The sequence below is a fragment of the Sander vitreus genome, chromosome 6 (assembly GCF_031162955.1).
Source record: "Sander vitreus isolate 19-12246 chromosome 6, sanVit1, whole genome shotgun sequence".
Lineage (NCBI taxonomy): Eukaryota > Metazoa > Chordata > Actinopteri > Perciformes > Percidae > Sander > Sander vitreus.
Window position 1 is genome coordinate 27941048 of NC_135860.1, and position 19817 is coordinate 27960864.

The window sequence follows — 19817 nt, forward strand, 5'->3', positions numbered from 1 at the left end:
TATTTTTTTAATTATTGAAATGCAGAATCAGGGATTATATTTGTTCCCTAATTTTAATGTACTACCAGGCAGCTTCAACACTGTAGTCAGCTTATCTTAAAACCCTACATGTGTTCACATCACATCAGTTTATGCTGATACTCAGTCAAGACCCTGAGTTCTTTCACTTAGCATTTTACACAGTAACATATCTGTAATAGACTCATTCAGGTGATGCTGTAGCAAATGGTTTTGCATGTTTGATTGTTTTTTCTTTTAATAGTAACCTGCCACCTCTGCTGACAGCGGATACATGATCAAAGCACCTGAAGTCAGGAGGGTTCCACACAATGCATTATTATTTACAATTTACATTATATGATTTGATTGCATGACAGTCTATAATAGTAACATGCAGTAGATCCCAGAAAAAAAAGAAGAAAAAAACTCTACAACATGATTCTGATGGGTAAGACAGTTGCTCTACACTGCTTCTGTAAACAAGGCAGGGAAAAAAAGGGAGTGGCTCCGATCTGGAATGAGACTGGTCAGATTTGGCTCAGACCTGCTGTCCAGCTGGGCTCACTGTCAATCTTAAGCTCCAGTGTCTGTGCCAAGTGCTGTGGTCTTAAGCCAAACTGGCCTTTTTGGCATTTGCACCCCTACACCACCTCTATTGTCTGCAAACGTGTAGTAGTAATAATAATAATAATAATAATGTATGAGGTGCTACATGGTATGGGTGGAGAGGGCAGACAAATTAAACCATTCACATAAAACTATAAAATATATGTGCATTGTTAAACATGCAGCTACACGCAATACAAGCACAGCCTAAGGCTGACAGTCTGTGCTGTCATGAAAAACACTGCCTGATGTTGAAGATTCTAAATGGCGTGGCTCCCACATGGCTTAGTGCTTTTATAAAGCAGGAAAGATCAAACGGGGGTTGCTGTATAATCCCTCTTTCAGCCAACCTTGCATCTCTGTTAGAGCTTCTCAAATGTGGAATACCTCACCAACATACTGCGCCCCTTTCCATACTTACATACTTAAGGCCTGGCTTCTGAAAAATGTTGGTGAGATATTTAAGTCCCCTATATATATATATATATATATATATATATATATATATATATATATATAAAACATTTCAAGACAATTTATATTTAATATTATCTCGTCATTCTTCCACTTTTTGTACATACATTTAATGACATTTTATTAAAATATCTTTAAATATTGGTGAATGTTCCCGAGATCTGAGCTATATTTTAGGAGTTAATACCTCACTTACTTTCAGGGATTTTTTAACCACCACAAAGGGTCTTAGAAAAGAATGCAATCATTTCCACCCCCTCAACTACAAATCCCAGAGATCCTTGCAAGGGCCTAATGTGATCATATGACCGGGCAGCGGGAGCAGGTGGTTCTTGGTCACATGATGTTGTTAGCCGAGGCTGAGGAGCAGCAACATCTGAGCTGAATCACAGCCCACATCACTCTCTACGTTGAAAGGTAAAGCTGGAGGAATCCCTTCTTTTCATTGTGTGATTATCTGCCTTTAGCGATGGATGCTGCCATCTCATCCAGAGACAGAGGAGGAAGAAGAGGAGGAGGAGAGAGGGGAGGAAATGGGAGGCAGGGATGAGGGGGAGGGGAGGCCAACAGGGATGGCTCTCCATTGCTCCTTTTAAACAACAAGGAAGCACAGATGTTTGTTAGTGTGTAAATATATCTACACTATTGCATAGTGCATATTGTGCCTTAGGTTGTACATGGGAAGTGTGTGTCTTTAGAAGGATGTCATATTGTTGAAGACGTACAGAAATAGGACAGAAGGGATGGCTATGTGAGTTTGTTGCAACCAGTTCCTCTTTAAACATGAGAGCTCTCTTTTGTTCTTCTGGCAGAAAGCCAACTAAGGATGATTCCTGTTTTTTGTTTTATTCCCCTTCTCCTTTTCATTCCAAATAGATAGATAGATAGATTGCTTCATGTCATTGCATATCACTACACAACAAAATTAAGATGACATCAATCACTCACTTAGCAGCATAAAGATAGAAAGATAAAAGAGTGACAGTGTCAGCAAAAATAAATAGATAAATATGGAGTAAAAAAAAAAGTATTAAAACCAGAATAAGAAAACTAGTGCATTATCAACACAGTATGGTTCAAGTCCATCTTAGCTTAGCCTTTCAGCAGCTCATTTATGGCCCTGGGGGAAAAAAAGCTATTTCTCATGCGGTTTGTCCGTGTCCTCATGACCCTAAGAGCCTGCCTGAGGGTAGGGTGTCGAAAAGGATATGGCCAGGGTGTGTAGGGTCCGCTCTGATGCTTGCTGCTCTCCTCTGCAGCCTACTGGAGTATATGTCCTCAAGGCTTGGGAGAGGGGCACCAATGATTCTCTGGGCTGTTTTAATTACCCGCTGCAGGTCTTTTCTCTCCTCAGTGGTGCAGCTGGAGAACCACACTGTACAGCTGTATGCCAGCACACTCTCTATTGTTCACCTGTAAAAATTCCTGCGGGAGCCCGGTGCATCTTACCCGCAATTTCCACCAACTGCAGAACGGCTGCGGATCGGCTCCGTGCTCCGCCGTCCTTCAATACCCACCAGGTCCGGATTTGTTGCGAAATGGCTGCGGCCATGAATGACAGCTGAAGTCACGAGGACCCATGAGATCTGGCAAATTCACGTATGATCGCGCGATATAACAAGATGTAGTTTCTATAAACAGAACCACAAACTTGACTTCAGGCCTGGGCGGAGGCCCATTATCACGTTTTCAAGGTGTAGTGCAGGGAAATGTGATCCGCTGTGAGCATGGTGTATTTTATTTGTTTTATGTTTTATTTTGTTTCTGCACTCCACTTCCTGTCCCGCACTATCTGCCCTGTGCTGAATTGAAATCTCCGGAATCCGTCAAAAATAGAAGCTGTGCGTATCTGCTCCGGAGGGCTGCGGATCGCCGGAGCTGCGACGGAGTCGGAACGCAGCCGTTCTGTAGTCAGTGAAAATACACACATGGACTTTAATGGAAACCTATTGACTCCGCCGCCGTTCCGGAGCGGATCCGCAGCCGTTCCGGAGTTGGTGGAAATTGGGGGTTAGGGTTCGCAGGAAAAAGAGTCTTTGCTGAGCCTTTTTCCCTATCTCCTTAGTGTTCACTCCCCAGGTCAGATCCTCCGCTAGATGCACACCTAGGTATCTGAAGCTTGGGACCTGTTCCACCTCCTCTCCATGTATCACATAACTGTTGTGGCTTTTGTTTTTTTATGTTTCCTAAAGTCAATTATGATTTCTTTTGTTTTCTTTGTGTTGAGGATTAAGTTGTTTGTGCTCTACCATGATACCAATTAAGTCTTAGTAAATGTGGTTTATGTTTTTAGAACCACTATTTTTATTTTTTATTTTTAGTATATTTTTAAGAAAGAAACCAGGTAGGCCTTTTAATTGATGCAAACATGTCAGTGAAGGGAGGGCAGGGAGGATTTCTATTGGCAGCTAAGTTGGGTATGTGATACCTAAACTTAAAACCATAAAAAATATTACCATCAAAATAGATGGTAAAACATGTTCAGCACGGAATTTCTTAATTTTTAAGACCAATATTATCATGGTCATTCAGAAGTAGGATTTATTGCACATTAAGTGGCATCCCCATCTTGTTACTCTAGTACCACTGTTTTCAGCAAACAACCATTGCTATGCCCAATAATACAGGGCTCTCAAGTTTTGAAGACAGGCAAGAGTGACATTCTACCCCACCTGTCAGCCCCCCCCTTCCCAGTCAGGGGGTCAAAGAGGGGGGGCGGGTTGGACGGATCGCGGGATATGGGGGTGTTTCTTATTATTAGTGTTTTTGTTGTTGTTATTAGTAATTGCTCAGACTTGCAGAAGAAAATATTTGACACATGGCACTGACAATTCAACCAAATACAAAGTATTTATTCCATTCCCGCATGGTGACTAATGATGCGGGGGGGTCTAGGGTTCCTCCCCCAGAACATTTTAAGCATTAAACACTTCATTTCCTGCATTCTGGTGAATTTGTATACACTTATTTCTACCTTTTTCTGAATCAATTTATGCTGGAAATATCTTTATGTAAAGGGACACATAGATTATAATCCAAATATAAAAACATAATGGAAAATATTGCAATAAGGCTCTCAGGCATTCTGTGTTGCTTTCATCTATTTATTCATATCATAGCATCATTTACTCTTCCTTTCTCTTTTGCATCTTTTGTTGAGGAAGTAACCTCCTTAAATGTGCATATGACAATTATTCACCTCAATGATACATTAATTCATTTTAATTTATTAATAAACCCCTGGACTGTAATATTCTTAAGTTTCAGCAAGATTTCTGCTCATGTTCAAAACTTTGTGCACACTCAAAATATATCTGTGTTCTCTGAGATTTGGAGGAGTCGTGATATTTTGAGAAAAATAAAGTTATAATAGTCACAACATTTCAGAAAATAATCTACCTGCACCATAGTCTGTTGTGCATTACGTGATTGCTCTGCTGATACGGTAGATCTCAGACCGTCTGACAGACACAGAGCCCCGTTTGGGTCTCTGGTCTCTGAATAAGCGAACGTTTAGGCAAGTGTCTGTACGCTGCTCTATGCTTTTTTTTTCATTGGTCGTTGCGTTAAATCTTACCCAGATACAATAGTGCTATTTTCTGATTGGCTGATAAGTGGCAGGTTCAACTAAGAACTCCAGGGGAGACGCGCTTGATTCCTGCCGGTTCCATAGTGAGAGCGGCGCGCCAGAGAAATTTTGGGCGCTGCGGCATATTAAATATATTATAAATAGTTTTTCCGTGTGAGAAATACAATGTGTGGCGGGAGTGCGTGACAAAAGACCGAAATGAGTGACTGTCACGCTCAATGAGTGACACTTGAGAGCCCTGTTAATAATTAAATGACACAGGCGAGACTGACTGACCACCGCTGGAGCTAGAGCTAACTAGCCATGTTAAGCTACTGTCAGACTCTCTCTGCGTCTCTGCTGGAAAGACAGGAGAGTCTGGTGGAGTTTTAACAGTAACTGGAAGCACATTTGTGAGCTTCAAAAGAGTCATTGGCTTTGCCGAAATTCCATAGTAACGTGCTATATAGCAGCAAAAACAGTATGTGAGATTTGTTAGTATGTCCGAAACCTTTGTATGAAACCAATATTGCATACTATTTCCGGTAAAATATTACAGTATGCAATAGACCGTTTTCATGACAGACATGTTGACATGTCATAGTAGGAAAAGCACAGGTGTATTCCAAACCATTAATGATGGCTGCATTCCACTTAGGAGAGGCCCTGGTGTTGTGTATGCTGACTCACTGAGATAGCTCACTGGGACACTTGATGGAACTGAGCCATCGTTAAGGTTATCAATTTCAGCTGTGCTTTTCCTACTATGACAAGTCAAAAGTGTGCTGCGAAAAAGGTCCATACTGGACACTACGCCGGCGTAAATATCCCACAACACAACGCAGTAGTAACGACAACGTTCATAACAGACAAACGGGCAGAAACCGAGGAGCTCAAAACGCCAAAACGCTCTAATTTACATTTCTACATATTAAAACGACTGTTGGTCTAGTTATTCACCTCTCTCAGTAATTTAAGCGTTAACTGGCGATGCCACTAGATCTCCAGCCAGTCTGAGCAGGCTGGGCTTGAATAGCCCATCAAATTGTAAAGAGTGCGCTGGGTAGTTGTTTCAGAGGTTGGAGTAGTGTATATGAATGTACAGCACATGTACATATGAAAGTACTACATGTAGGGGTCGGCCGACATGGCTGGCTGTATCATACAAACAAACTTCTTAACATAATAAGGTCACTTTAGACTGAGACTTTAAATGTTCTTTAGTGACAGTGACTTCTCAAGTAGGTCTATGGAAATAGTTACACGTGCATCATGTTTTCATGATCCTTGACTTCTGTAGGGAAATAATACAACATAAAATCACCAGAATACAGCAAGCACAGAAGGACAAACTACAACAAAAGATGAAATTGAATAAATCATTGTTTTCTGAGTATAAACTAAGAAGCTGAAATCTATACAGAAGGCTATTTAGTGTAGGTGTACAGTTTGGTGTTGCATATACGACTCACCTTGTTCCATACAACATAACTTAGAAAAGTCAGAGAAGCGGATGAGTGTTCACTTAAGTTTATTTATATAATCTGAACTCTCCATATTTTCTGGCATGTGAAATTAATTCTTCCTCCGTGGTGTGTTAGCCAGAGAATATGTAACAGGATGTTGAATAGTGGGTGTTCTCTGCATGACTCATTGCTCATCTAGCTGATCTGGACAGCAGATTCTTACCACTTGCTTTTCTTTTGTCTTCCTATTTGCTATTCTAGTTGCTATTTGATTATCTGCCGTTTGTCATGATTATTCAGTGATGATTCAGTGTATCACAGTATGAGTAAACACACTTTTATAATAGACAATAGTTTGGAGAGTTGGGACCTAATATGGTTTTTTGTCTCAAAGTGTTTGGTGTATAAGAGAAGCCATTTAATTAAAAAAGGTATGTTAGTCTGCAGGTACAGTGGGTACGGAAAGTATTCAGACCCCTTTAAATATTTCACTCTTTCATTGCAGCCATTTGCTAAAATCAAAAAAGTTCATTTTATTTCTCATTAATGTACACTCAGCACCCCATCTTGACAGAAAAAAACAGAAATGTAGAAATTTTTGCAAATGTATTAAAAAAGAAACTGAAATATCACATGGTCATAATTATTCAGACCCTTTGCTGTGACACTCATATTTAACTCACATGCTGTCCATTTCTTCTGATCCTCCTTGAGATGGTTCTACTCCTTCATTGGAGTCCTGCTGTGTTTAATTAAACTGATTGGACTTGATTAGGAAAGGCACACACCTGTCTATATAAGACCTTAGAACTCACAGTGCATGTCAAAGCAAATGAGAATCATGAGGTCGAAGGAACTGCCCAAGGAGCTCAGAGACAGAATTGTGGCAAGGCACAGATCTGGCCAAGGTTACAAAAGAATTTCTGCAGCACTCAAGGTTCCTAAGAGCACAGTGGCCTCGATAATCCTTAAATGGAAGAAGTTTGGGACGACCAGAACTCTTCCTAGACCTGGCCGTCCAGCCAAACTGAGCAATCGTGGGAGAAGAGCCTTGGTGAGAGAGGTAAAGAAGAACCCAAAGATCACTGTGGCTGAGCTCCAGAGATGCAGTAGGGAGATGGGAGAAAGTTCCACAAAGTCAACTATCACTGTAGCCCTCCACCAGTCGGGGCTTTATGGCAGAGTGGCCCGACGGAAGCCTCTCCTCAGTGCAAGACATATGAAAGCCCGCATAGAGTTTGCCAAAAAACACATGAAGGACTCCTAGACTATGAGAAATAAGATTCTCTGGTCTGATGAGACCACGATTGAACTTTTTGGAGTTAATTCTAAGCGGTATGTGTGGAGAAAACCAGGCACTGCTCATCACCTGCCCAATACAATCCCAACAGTGAAACATGGTGGTGGCAGCATCATGCTATGGGGGTGTTTTTCAGCTGAAGGGACAGGACGACTGGTTGCAATTGAAGGAAAGATGAATGCGGCCAAGTACAGAGAGATCCTGGAAGAAAACCTCATCCAGAGTGCTCAGGACCTCAGACCGGGCCGAAGGTTCACCTTCCAACAAGACAATGACTCTAAGCACACAGCTAAAATAACAAAGGAGTGGCTTCGGAAACAACTCCGTGACCATTCTTGACTGGCACCAGCCAGAGCCCTGACCTAAACCCAATTGAGCATCTCTGGAGAGACCTGAAAATGGCTGTCCACCAACGTTCACCATCCAACCTGACGGAACTGGAGAGGATCTGCAAGGAAGAATGGCAGAGGATCCCCAAATCCAGGTGTAAAAAAACTCATGGCTGTACTAGCTCAAAAGGGTGCTTCTACTCAATACTGAGCAAAGGGTCTGAATACTTATGACCATGTGATATTTCAGTTTTTCTTTTTTAATAAATTTGCAAATATTTCTACATTTGTTTTTTTCTGTCAAGATGGGGTACTGAGTGTACATTAATGAGAAATAAAATGAACTTTTTTGATTTTAGCAAATGGCTGCAATGAAACAAAGAGTGAAACATTTAAAGGGGTCTGAATACTTAACGTACCCACTGTAGAACTGTCTCCCCTCATGCTCCAGAATTTATTCAATACTGAAAGTGACAACAATTTCAAAAAAACAATCTGTTAGGGTAAGGAAGATTTGGGCATTAAAATGGGCTCACGGGCCACAAAATGTTTTGCTAAAACGTGTTAATTCTTTCATTGTTCAAGTTCCATAGCAACTAGAGGTGGCTCAATACCACTTTTTCATACCTGATACAGATACCGATAATTCAACTTGGAGTACCTGGTGATACCGATACCAGGCAGATACACTCTTTCTCCCTCTCTTCAACAACTAAGCTTTTAATAACAGATTTGTATGGATGCTAAACTTTGATACCAATATTCTACTTACCTAGAGGAAAAAATACATAGCCCACAACGTGACTCAGTTATGCAATATTGCTGCTTCTTTTTATATTAACTTTTTCACAAAACATTTAGCAGTATTTCTGATTGTTTAGCACCATTCAAACATTGAAAGTGAAATTTAAAGTGCAACTTTGTGCAAAGGTTTAAATCTGAGTGTTTAGAATAACTCAGTGTAGCCTGTACCTCCATGGCATAGCAAAGACGATTGCAATGTAGACCATAACTTAAGTAACATAAAAATACAATCACAAGTATAAAATGTGCAGTGTAACACAGTACGGTAGACATGGCATCTTAAAGCAGTCTCTGTTTCAACTGATATCAAGTTAGCTGCAGTAAAAAAATATATCTAAGGGTAGAAACAGTGCACAAACAGTTGGTGGGGACTGCGTTGTCATTCCTAAAAGATTTTTTGGGCCGATGGTGGGCATTTTGGGTTTGTAATTATGCCGTATGGGCTTCACCAAATGACAGGTTGCTAGGGAAAACAACATTGTAAGAGATTTGAGAGAGATGACATCATAGAGAGAAACTGACCTGCTACTTTGTGGCTACATCTCTACCGTGGCTCCGTGCCCCAATATCTCGCAATGTCTTGTTGCTCACTCCTGCTAACTTTATCGTTGCTCATCAGCCTTGACAAAGCATTGTAGCTCAGTCAGTAGGGAGTTGGGTTGGGAACCGGAGGGTTGCTGGTTCAAGTCCCCATACGGACCAAAGGATGGTGGTTGACTGGTAGCTGCTCTTGAGCAAGGCACCGAACCCCCAACTGCTCAGGGTATAACATCTCTCCATTAGTGAATGTATAGGTACTGAGCATGTGTGTAATTCAGGCCTGTGTGTAATGTGTAATAATAACAGAGTAAAAACATTGTAATTAATGAAGTATAAATTATTTTGTTTTAACATGCAGATAGGCCAAAGCAAGATTTGCCAACGTGTTTATAAAAAAAATCCACATTTAAATACTAATTTCAGCATTCGATTAGTATTGCCTTTTTTACTGTTCGAGTTAAATTTGACTTCCGGAATTCCTTCTAACAGCCCTAAAAAGTGCAGACCTGTGCACACTGGTGGCTGTCACTAATGGCTCTTATGATCATGTGTACTTTAGCATATTTGATAGAATTTAAGCTACAAACTTGAAAATGCCCCTCGCATTGTGTTACAGCTTGCATTGCTTTGCTCAAACCATGTAATAAACCTTGAAGCTCAACAGCAGATAGTATACTCAGGTTTTTCAAACTTCTTGAACCTGTGACAACTGTTAACGGTTCCCAAATTGGTGTTTGTCCGGTTGGTTTAGTATTAAAAATCTCCACATAGACACTCAGTTGTTCTCATGGAGATAACTCCGTTATCATCACATGACTCAAGTATGAGTATCTAAGTAGAGGCATCCCCATGACAACTACAGTATGTAAACTCCATTCGCAGAGGAAGACTGTTAGACGCAGACAATCTCATAAGTGAATGTTGAGGTAAGATTATCTTTTTCAAACTGCACATTGCCATTGTCATGTGTATATGTTTTCATGTACTAAGGATAGCCTTCCTGGACTAACCTGTTGTCACAGACATTCAGACGTGGATAAGTGTATCGTCATATTCCCCTTCTAAAATGTCTGTCAATCTGAACCTTTTTCACATTTGACTTGTCTAAAAGACTAGATACATGATCTGTGTGAAATGTAGACACACTGAGGTGTTGTGAAATGTCGGTACCAAATTTGTATTACAACAGTGATGTTGGCAGGATGCTTTCATGTACATAAACCGTTACAGAGACGCTAAGTAAAAAGGGTGTCTGATGATGCGAATCTTTGACTTTCTGGGGGCGGTCTTATTATGATGATTATTTTCTTGTTGGTGACTGTATTTAAACAATCCGGGTCACTTTGACACTTGACATAATGCATATATTCTTTTTCCAACATGATTGTGTTGGAATTTCCAGAAACACCGTGTTGTGGTATGATGAGACTAAGGGAAAGCCTAGACAACATCAGCTGTTGTCCTCGGGTCAAATTTGACCCCTTTTCAAAAAGTTTCTATATCAGAAATTTGGGTTTTTTTCAAACAAGTTTTCAAAAGAAATAACATGGATGGCTCCCTGCAACGCTCTTCACAAGTTTTTATTCAATTTCATAGCATTTGAATTATTATTTTTTTTTTATAAAAGAACGTTGAAAAAAGTCACAAAAATGTCGGGAAAAGCTTCAAAAACATGCGGGAAAAAACACAAGAACATGACACAAAAAAAAAACTTGACACAAAAAGTGACAAAAACATCGGTGGAAAAGCAACAAAAGTGTCGAAAAAGACATTGAAAAGAGTTTCAATTTTGACCCAGAAAAAGTTGTAGAGTTGTAATGTTACGAAGTACAACTACTTAGTTACTGTACTTAAGTAGAATTTTCACGCATCTGTACTTTATTTCGTTGTTTATATTATTAGAAACATTCACTTTTACTCCACTACATTTCCCCTCAGCGTCTTCGTTGCTCGTTACTTACAAGAAATGTTTTTGTACGTTGGAGTGAACAAAAACTTACAAAGTTTTTCTTTACTTTTACTTCTAATAGTTAAGTACATTTAATATCAGAAAATTACTTTTGATACTCAAGTACAGTACATATGAGATCTTTAAGACTTTGACTGAAGTTATATTCTAAAAGGAGACTTTAACTTCTACCAAAGTCATTTTCTGGTAAGATACTTGTACTTTTACTCAAGTATTGCTTTTAAGTACTTTATACAATACTGAGCAAATTCATGTTAGTGAATGTGCCTTTTTCAGTCGCAGAAAATACTTTTCAATACTCATCTGGATTGAAGCAGTAAACATTCAGTATAAGAGTAAAAAAAGTTTATTTGATTCACAACTGCTACATATAGTCATCACATCTAGTTTGACCTAGACAACCCAACTGCATTTTACCACAAACTTGCGACTTGCAATCGCTTGTTTGCTAAGAGTCGAGTCGGGACTCCAACATTAAAGGACAATTCCGGCGCAAAACGAACCTAGGGGTTATTAACAGATGTGTACCCACTCTGTCGCTCTCTGGGACATGTTTTCATGCTAATCGAATGTGTTTGTAGCTTGAAAGATGCTAGCGCGGACCGCTGATTAGCTTACAACGCTAGTATTCGGGGTACAGGGAAAGTAAAAACAAATCGCTATTTATACCACTAAAAAGGTTCAAAATATCACCAAACTTCAATGGTAGCATAATGAGGGCCCCTACATGTTAACCGAAGCATTGAGAACTTTGTAAGTGTACAGACAGTTTATTGAATAGATACATTATAAAGACACTCGCGTTCATGTGTACATGCTGCCGCCGTCTTGAAAACCAGTCTTGACTTACAGCTGGCGATGCAAACTAAAATGCAATTTGCTTAATATATCTGAAATAATCGCACTCTACAAAAGTTGGGTGACCCTCCCCCCTAGACTAAAAAATCTTGGGTGACCCTCCCCTCAACAAAGAATAAAAAGACATGACCCTCCTCTATTTTCCTCCAGTGGTCCATTCCATGAATACCGAACGGTCCCTTTGTGACTTAAATGCTGAATGACAACTGAGACCCTTTTTATTCAGAAATTTTTTCTGGATTTGTGGATATGTGGATTCAGGAAAACCTTCCTATCGGAGATAACAAGGCCTGGCTCTGTGATGTGTGAATAATGGCCGGACAGAGGTTTAGATATCATTAGAATAATCAGTCCTGACATGGCCTGAGATGCACTCCAATACAGGGGAGGCCTACTGATGTTTGATAGTACACTAATTAAGATTCTGTTGGTTTTCTTCTTTGACAACGCAGACAGTACTGTGGTCCAACCTCTGCTGGGGCGTTTTGTTGAATATGCGTCTGCCCATTAGACTTCATTCATCTTTTAGTTCTGTATTCATTAGACTTTAATTTTTTCCTGTGTGGCTTGTGCTCTCCCAGGGTTTAATCCTTCATTCTATTTTTTTCTCCCTGTGCATGCTTCTCTCCTTGGATTTTTAATTGGTCTATTTAAGTGTATGTATTCTCACTGTTATGTGGATGATAAGCAGTTATACTTTTTCTTTCAAATTAAATGACCTCAGTAAACTATCTACCTAACAGGAGCTATCAAGTAGTGGATGTCAGATAACTTCTTTCAACTTAACCCTGACAAAACAGAAGCTCTCATCAGAGCATTTCTGATAAAATACAGCAGCATATTGGTCCCTTTGCAGTAAATGTTAACCGAGCCTCAAAGAGTTTTCTTTGACCAACATATGAACTTTGAGTGACACATAAAGAAAGTGGTCCAATCTTGTTTCTTCCACCAAAAAAAAATCATTCATGTCTTTATTTTGTTTTCATCCAGTCTTGATTATTGTAATTTACCACCCTGAGGCGCTCTGTCTCAGCTCCAGTTGGTTCAAAATGTGACCGCTAGACTTTTTTTAACTATTACTCGATGTAGGGAACACTGACCACACTTTATTTTTCTGAATTATTGTGTCCTCTGGCCACGGTGAGGTCACTGAGATCTACTGACCAAGGTCTTCTGGCTGTCCCAAAATCTAGATAGAAAACCAAAGGTAGTCTATATCCACGGCATTCCACTTCCGGGATTGCTCTGGTGCCGCCGGAAATTCCACCGGATGTCCCTCTTTTTGGCCACATGTCCGTTAGCTTCCGCTTTCTTTGTGTTGGAATTTTAAACTTTATTTTAATTTAAAATTTAAAATTTATGAGGACTGTGGTTAACTGCTCGTCGGATCTCTGCAGTGTAAATCCAGTGTCCAGAGTTTTCTGTTGCACGACTAAAACAACTTTTGAACGTACACACGTTCCACTAAAACAAGTTCCTTCCCGAGGCTATTTTGCAGAGGCACCGTGGCTCCGTCCTGTGCTTAGCGGTTTAAAGAAATGACAATAAACCAGAGCATGTTTTTTTCCAATCCCAGAATGCTGTGGAGGAAGGTCTGGCAATGACAGACTAAACCAAATGTGACTGCATTTTTGAGTGGTGGCTCCCACCCTCTGGAAATGTTTTCACCTAGGCTTAGTTATAAAAAATGCAGAGTCAGTCGATGGCTTTAAGAAGATGAAAATGGCTTTTTGTAGTTTTTGTTTGTGTTTTTATATTCTACTTGTATTCATTGTTGCATTGTTCTTTACCTTTTAACCCTGGTAGGCATTTTATAAATGTACTTACTTATATTTGGTGGTGCTCTGTTAGACAGTTTTGCTGTTTGAAGACAGAAAATTCAAGATTTTATTAGGTGTAATCATAAGGATGATGCAAAACAGTTGAGCTGTTAGGAACACTATAGCTGCAGCTCATAGCTACTGAAGAGATTTCAGCATGGTTTTATCGTATTCCGCTACTCATCGTGCTGTCTCCTGGATTGGAAACCCCATTGATCATATCAGATTGGTTAAGTAATTGATTGTTACTGGTTATTAACCTCCCAGAACTTTGGACCTGTTTGCCAGCCACTGAGAACAGCCTGTAATCAGTCACAAATGGCAGCCGCTAATGAAATTAGTTCCTGGTTCTGCCTCACAACTTTGTTTGTTCCATGAAGTATTGGCAAGGGCATAGCGATGCATGGTTTACTCTCCCCAGAGAATGGAGTGATAGAACAACAGAATACAGATAATGAGCTGCTGTGTCTGTGGTGTCTCTTTGTAATTACTCATGTGTCTGACCAAAATATTAAGATGGGGACATAAAAACTTCTACTTGCAACAGTTTGTGTAATGTCCACAGTGTCACTATGGATACGATTGTGTAATGTCCACAGTGTCACTATGGATACGAGGACTGGACAGTGTTGGAACTATAATTGGAGTGTGTGCTTTTGTGGAAATTTGACCCAATTTTGTCTCTATCTTTGCAATGTATTTTTTCTCACCATATTAACAAAAAGTGGTTGGTAGAACTTTTCAAGAATGGGACATGTACTTTTGGGCTGTTTTACCCATAGTCGGAATAACCTGTTAGGGGCCGTTGCTTTTAGGCCCCACTTGCACAAATTACGAAATATGCAGCATCTGAGCACAATATGAACTAAAATAATGCAGGTCTAAAAGCTGGATTTTAAGACTGCGTCCATTTAAAAGTAACCCACAACCAAGGACATGCTGTAACAACCCGTTCTCACTCCCAACTCTTTCCCAACTCGTAAAATACTGACGCTTGGTCAGTGTCTCTCAGCGTCAGATACCGACGCAAAAATCCGCCTTTAGCATCTGTATGGAACGCACCGGGCAGAGCAGCAGCTTGACCGCAGCGCTGTAAGATGACGTAGTATTAGAGAGACTATGGTAGAGACCGGGGTTCATACAGTTTGTAACGCCACCATCTTTTCCTAAACCTAACTGTCTCGTTCTTGTGCCGTTAAACGTACGCCAAGAGTCCCGACCAAGCGCGTCTAAGTACCACGCTAAGGGAGACTTTTTGCGTCAATAACAAATGCCAAAAGCACCTGACCAGGCATCACTTTTTGACGCAATGGGAGTGAAAATGTGTTGGCTGTGAACCTTTGGCTTTTGGGCCCAGCTGAGGACTGGGGCATTAGTCCATTTTGCCCAGTTGGTTATCCAGCCTTGGTTTTCCCCAGAGCCAGATGAGCTGATCAATATTATTGTCATCTCTATATTGTCAGCTCCTTTACTTTGTATGATATACACTGTATGTGGTCTGTTTTTGTTCTCTGGCATCCTCAGCGGATACGTGGCGTGTGGTGAACTTTGAACCTGAGCTGCAGAGCTGACCTTTGTTAGTGCAGGCAATGGCTGAAGGCTACTCAAAGATGGAGGATAATTTGTTCAGAGCAATATAAGCACTGTGTGAATATTTTAGTAAGGCCAGTGCATTGGTATAGCAGGTGTGCTTATGCAGAGGGTTCCTGCAAAAGTATGGTCATCTGGCAAAAGAGTCAAACCTGGCTCAACTATGGCTGCAATGCAATGCGATGTTTGCCAATTAAATAAGCATTCCTGGTAGATGAGATTGTAAATTTATCAGTTTTTTGGGTTTTTGGTTCAGTTTGTTGGTCATTGAGACAGATCATAAAGCCCAATACAACTGGTCTGCATATAGCTGCCTTTGTAATTGTGATTACAGTTCTTCAAAGTTCTCTCTCATCTGTGCTTTCCACCGTTTTGTTCACCTGCCTGTGTACCTCACCTGCCACGCTCTGCGGAGCCAATTTGATTACAATACAATCAATTGTGTTTGCTTTCAAAGAATTGCACAGATTAGCCTGAGTTTATCAGTCAGCCAAAACAGCCTGATTGTTTCCCAAAGCATGACCAGATGACTGCTTGGCATTGTGTTTGGAAATGCCTCTGATTATCTTGTCATAACCAGAGGTTGAAATCCATTAACTCAAGAGTCAGCTTTTGTTGAAGCTTGACTGAGAAGCATCTTATCATCTAGGACCAACGATTAAGCTTCATGACATGTGAAACCTGAATATTAAGGAATATTAGGAATATAAGAGAAAGTGACAGTGTTCCAGCATTACCAGTATGTTAGGCTGATAAAATAATAGCCAACAGGTGGGGATTTAGGGCTTGAAGAGGGTTTTAATACTTGCGTGTGTGCGTGCGTGTGTGCATGTTTGTGCACACTGAGGTCTGTTCCCCACAACTGGGATTGTGTAGCCATGGTGATGGCTGTGAGGGACTGTGAGAAAGCAATCTCCAGGAAGTCATAGCCGCGGGATGAAGCATATGTGGCATGAGGATGGCACCAGAAGGCCGCGTCGTGGATGTCCATTTGGCCATCTGTTGTGGAGTTGCAGCCCCAGCCAGGAAGTAACCCCCCCCCAGAAACCACACAGAACGGCATTTTCAAATGCCAGGGCCCGGGACAGTGCTCGTTTCCCCTGGGAGCTCCTCGGGCACATCCCAGACACTGAGCTTCAGATGCTCTCACTGGGACGTCCAGAAAACATCCTTGACTGGAGCGATGACTCCGTGCGGTGCATTTGTTTGGTGTGCAGCATGAGACTGCTAGAGTGGAAGCGGCCACAGTATGGCTCACTCATCGGCCAAAGATCATTACTCTTCCTTATCTCGGGCCAAGTCCTCGGGCCGCTCCAAACAGGGAGCCCATTACCAGGCTGCTCACTGGAAGCCTGTCCACACGGCCTGAGGAGACCTATTGGTATTCCACGGCTGGTTAGGGACAATATCTGTACTTCCGTTAGTCCTACTGTACTGTCAACCGAATGAAATGCTCAGTGCACTGTTGGATTTCTTGTGACATGGAAGTCATTGTATCCACATCATTATTAGCAATTTATTTAATTAAAACTCTCATTGTGTTAATATTTTGTTATAGCACCAATAGTCAACCCTACAATATCGCTGCAATATCACCATTGATGTATTTGGTCAAAAGTATCATGATATTTCATTCATTATATTTTTTTTCCATATCACCCAGCTCTAGATGTGTATATACAACAGGACACCAGACTCCCAGCTTCCCATTATACTAGGGTGCAGGATGAATAAAAAATGGTTTCCGAATACCTTTGGATCAATAAGTATGTGTGGTTATTAATGTTTTTCTTGTAAATGGCCGTTTCACATGGTTTCACATGGTTTCACATGACAGCACATCCTCTGATGCTACAAGATGGTTCTGCATGACTGCTTTTGCTATTCAGATTTCTCTCATCTCTTTATTATTTACAAACCAGGGAGATTAAATATAATAGCCTATTTATTCACCAAAATGCATCCATCTTAAAATCCCCACCTCCCTTCTTCAATTGTTAACTTTTCTTCTAAAGGAGAAGAAATAACTTTGGACTTACTTTGTAATGTCTGGATGTCTCTTTCCATGAGGTGGGTGCAGCTTTGCTGATGTTTTAAAATGCAGTTAAGAGTCTGGCAAATTACTCGGCTGCCCTCCAGCTTCATGTGCATTTTACTTTCTTAATTCAGATTCAGAGAGACCCAGGGTTATCATTGTCATATCCTAAATTAGGATCACATGGATTACTGTCGCCGTGGTCATGCCCTACGCCCTGCTATGCACTGCAATGCCCGGCTTCGACTTGCTATGTCCGGCCAACGCCCTGCCAGGCCCTGTTACGCCCTGCTGTGCTCTACGACACCATGAACTATTATAACTATTACTATATCTTTATTGTGACTATTATTGCCATTGTTCATCATACCCCCAACCGGCACCATCAGACACCGCCTACCAAGAGCCTGGGTCTGTCTGAGGTTTCTTCCTAAAAGTGAGTTTTTTCTCGCCACTGTCGCACTTACGCATTCATGCATGCTCTTTGGGGAATCACTGGAATTGTTGGGTCCTTGTAAATTATAGAGTGTGGTCTAGACCTACTCTATCTGTAAAGTGTCCTGAGATAATTCCTGTTATGATTTGACACTATAAATAAAATTGAATTGAATTACTTGTGAAAGATGTTTGGGAGGATGTGACGTAAGCCGGAGCTGGGAATGACTTCACACCCAAGTTGAATGTGTTCTATTTACAAGTCCGATTTTCATTGTTTTCATTAGCTCTAGCCAGGTTAGCCATTGTTAGCAATACCAGCTGATAACAATGCATGATGCTGTTTTTTGTGCATTCCACAGATAGAAGTTGGACAGGACTGTGTGTACGACTGATTTAGTGAGACACAAATAGCACAGTGCTAATAACTGTGTGTCACTACAGCTTTCACTACTGTTGATGCATGGGGGTAGCCAAGCTGGATTTTTAGCTCGGGGTACTGCCAGGTTGTACGAGTTCCGAGCTTGGAAATCCGAGGTTGGAGGGGCATGTTTCTGACTTTGAGCTTGGAAAATCCGACTTCCGAGTAAAAATGGAACGCACTATTATTTCGGAGTACAATGGTTCTGGAGATAGCTACAAGCAGCAATACAGGAGACCAAGCAATCGGCCCGTTACAAACGGGCATGTTTTGAACGTGCACTGTACTAGTTAATGTTAAAGGCTGGACATAACAACACAGCCCATATGTGAAGCTATGTCACAACAACTGCATTTTTCCTCCTTAAAGGGCATGTTTTCAGAGCTGTGGCATTACCACCCTAAAAAACTGTATCCAGTGAAAATTGATTGTCCTATATAAAAGAAATTGTGGGCAAATGTGTTTCTCAGTTCAAATGTTTAGACTTTAAAGGAACACGCCGACTTATTGGGACTTTAGCTTATTCACCATAACCCCCAGAGTTAGATAAGGCCATACATACCCTTTTCATCTCCGTGCATGTTGTAACTCTTTCCGACGGCTCCACCGGTAGCTTAGCCTAGCACGGATCCTGAAGGTAATTGGTTCCAACTAGCCTACTGCTCCCAATAAGTGACAAAATAATGCCAACATGTTCCTCTTTACATGTTGAGATTTGTATAGTCACAGTGTGTACAAATAACAAGGACACATGAGACACAGCCATCTTCTAACTGTATATAAACTGGAAACTATAGTCTCAGAAAAGCGAAGCATTTCTACTCTCTGTCCGGTGCTTCTCAGGTGCAAGCATATCACTCCGCCCAAGTAGCAGAAGTAGCAGTGCTTCACTTTTCGTTTGTATACGGTTAGAAGATGTCTGTGTCTCATGTTACCTTATTTGTACACGCTGTGACTATACAAATCACAACATGTAAATAGGAACATGTTGGCCTTATTTTGTTCTTATTCGGAGCAGTAGGCTAGTTGGAACTAGTTACCTTCAGGATCCGTGCTAGGCTAAGCTACCGGTGGAGCCGTCGGAAAGAGCTACAACACGCACGGAGATGAGAAGGGTATGTATGGCCTTATCTAACTCTGGGGGTTACGGTGAATAAGCTAAAGTCCCAATAAGTCGACGTTTTCCTTTAAAGTGTAAACATTTGAACTGAGAAACACATTTGCCCACAATTTCTTTTATATAGGACAATCAATTTTCACTGGATACAGTTTTTTAGGGTGGTAATGCCACAGCTCTGAAAACATGCCCTTTAAGGAGGAAAAATGCAGTTGTTGTGACATAGCTTCACATATGGGCTGTGTTGTTATGTCCAGCCTTTAACTTTATTCCAACATGTGCCTTCTGGTTATTTTTTCATTTGCTTTTTTCTCTCTCTTTCACGGGCCGCCATTCTAAAAATACTATCAGCTGAGATAGCCTGACTTAAGATATTACTGTAGGTATGTGGGTGTGTGTCACACAACCCCGAGGTAACGTAATAGCTATTTTTTTCAAAGGTCAGATGAAAAGAAGGCCAGATACAGTGTGCTGCACGCTTCACT

The 19817-nt window shown here is 40.9% G+C and overlaps 1 protein-coding gene across 1 annotated transcript in view; it reads left to right on the forward strand.

The window, feature by feature from the left end:
• Window positions 1–1419: 1419 nt before the first annotated feature.
• tsnare1 (T-SNARE Domain Containing 1) overlaps window positions 1420–19817 on the forward strand; it is a 196696-nt gene continuing 178298 nt past the window's right edge. The window contains exon 1 of the mRNA XM_078251935.1: window positions 1420–1497. The gene's annotated coding sequence lies outside the window, so the exon portion shown is untranslated. The remainder of the gene's footprint in view (window positions 1498–19817) is intronic.